This window comes from Carettochelys insculpta, chromosome 5 (genome assembly GCF_033958435.1).
Source record: "Carettochelys insculpta isolate YL-2023 chromosome 5, ASM3395843v1, whole genome shotgun sequence".
Classification (NCBI taxonomy): Eukaryota; Metazoa; Chordata; order Testudines; family Carettochelyidae; genus Carettochelys; species Carettochelys insculpta.
The window spans coordinates 109491651-109494351 of NC_134141.1; positions in this window are offsets into that span (position 1 = coordinate 109491651).

Here is a 2701-nt window from a genome sequence, read left to right on the forward strand (position 1 = left end):
TGTGTACTTGTCTTTGCTTCCCACCATTATGTTCCTTCCTTAAGACCCTCTCAAAGGACATGTCTACATGGAATGACTGAAGTAAATTGAATGGAATTAATTAAAGGTGTGAACTTAAATTGCATTAAACGTCCTGTTCTCACTCAGAAGTAAAACAGCATTGTTTGCTTTAGGTTAATCTCCTTTGGGTGTGTTTACAGGGGGGATAGAAATCTACAGCTGGCTTAGGTCACCTGACTTGGATTTACAGCATTCAGATTCTAGGGCTGAAAAATTGGTGTGGTAGGTGTTTGAGCTAGGGCCAGAGCTTTGGGATCCTGCATCCCCACCAGACCCCAGAGCTTGGGCTTCTATCACAGCAGTTTTTAGCCCTGCAATCTAAGCCCCATAACCCTGAGTCCACTGACAGAATAATTGCAGTTGAGTGTAGTAAAATGGAAGGCTTAAGCCCATACAGCGCAGGCCTCATGTGAGGCATAAGGCCTAGCAACAATGGACAAAATATGGGTCAAAGCTAAGCTGTGGGCAAGAGGCAGGCCTCTGCTAACAGAACTTGGTACAGATGGCTGAGAGTACAAAACACTAATTGGTAATTGGTCCAGGTGCAGAACAATAATTCAAAAGGTACCACCAGCTCATTAAAAAAGACCTTGATACCTACCCCTTACAGATACAGCCCATGTTCAGGAAAGTGTCCAAAATGACAGCATCATGGATAGAGATGATCGAACCAAACCATGAGGTACAGGGAGATGGGTGGTATCTAAGTGTCAGAAGGTGGTAACCTGATACATCAGCAGTGAGGTGTGCTTTGTTTGTACATGTATAAAATGTGGTGTCTTGAGGACCACCTTTGACCTTGCGGGGGGGGGGGGGGCGCAGTGGAATTCCCAACTGGCTGTGTCAGTCCATTGCTGCAGGTACATCTGTACAGTGTAGCAGTACAGTATACTATACTTGACAACTGTTATATGTACTTTGCCTGGCAATAAACCCTGGCTGGGCACCTTTTGATCCTTAACTGGTCTGTGGTGTTTGGGGAACCTCACAGGGTCTCCTGAGATTATTGGTATCATATAATCAAGCACACATGCAAGCAGCCTTCTGGTTATCAGCTGAGCCAAAGACCCATGAGGACACAATGACAGTAAATCTGCTGTAGTACATTGAGCTGCAGAACCCTTAACCCCCTGTACATGTCTCCTTTGAGTCCGTTTAGGCTAAAGGGAACTAAGTTGACTTCTGAGTAAGCGTCCATGTAGATGTTTATGTTGCTTTAGCTACTACACTTTAAATTCATACATTTTAGTTAAACAAGACAGAAGTGTAGAGAGGAAATGGGCACAGAAAGGTCACAGTGCAAATCAGTGGTATAAATAATATCCAGCGAGCCTAGTGCTGTATCCACTGACACATGCTGTCTGATTAATATACTGCACGTACAAACAATATGGTGGCCCGATTATAATGTAAAAGTACACCCAGGCCTGTAATGGTATGCAGAGGTGCTGGAGGTTATGCATCTAGAATGTGGGTTTCTGCTATCCAGCAGAGGGACTTTGTTCCTCTCTGTGTGTGAAAGGAATCTCCTCATAATGTATCCAATAAACAGCGTGTATCCAGCTGTGTAGTCTCAATACAAAGCTTCCCTGCAGTGTGCTGTCAATGGCAAATGTTATGCTTTGAAAAGACTTCTATCCACTAGAGAAGATTTCAGTCTGCAGAGCGCAGAAGTGCCAATCATGGCAAAAAAATGAATCAGATTTCGTTCCTGGAGCACTGAGCCGAAATCAAGATTCATTTTACTTAGGACTCCAGGCTGAGTAGGTATAGCATTCCATTTGTTCCAAGCTAGAGCATTATCTACTTAGGCTGCTTCCACACAGACTTTCCCATCTGAAGTGGCAGGATAATAAGGCAATTCAAAGCTGGGTAACGAGTGTGCATATTCAGCACCTCATTAGCATAATGGCAGCCACACGAATTTGAAAGTGCAGACTTGGAATTGCAGATTGACAGTGAAGATGAGGGCAGCTTCGAAACAAACATCCCACTTTGACATTCCCTTACTCCGATCTAGTTCTGTGGGAGTAGGGGAATGTCAAAATGGGGCACTAATATCCCTCCTGCTTTTTATTATAGCTGTTCAGAGGCTGGATCGAGAACTTCAGGAAGCAATAAATTAGTTTACTGTGAGTTAAGATTGCCAGATTGCAAAGTTCAGCAGGACAAGCCCTAAAAAGAAATTAAATAACCTCCCATCCAAACCCTCCTAGTTAGTTCCCTTTCTCAGCCTCCACTGTCTTGGTTTCCCCATCCACAGCCAAAAATTACCACCCTCCTCCCAAACATACAGCTTTCCATAAATAATTGTTACACAATGGAAAGAGATGTGGCAGGGTAGCTGTGAACTTTGAAGGGTGCATGGTAATTAGGGTGTTGGAAAATTGAAAATTACTGAAGTGCTGCATATGCAGAACTTCATTAGTCAAAATCTTCCCTGTGGCAACTTCGAAGCATGAAACTTCAAAGTGCCAGCTTGTGCGTAGCCCCGGATCAGCCACAGGTACTCTGCAGTGCCCCACGCTACATCAAAGTCCCTTTACTCCTCAAAATTTTGCAGCACTTCATTAGTAATCTCCCAATGCCCTAATTACCATGCACCCTTCAAAGTTCATGGCAAGTCTAGACACAGCCTTAG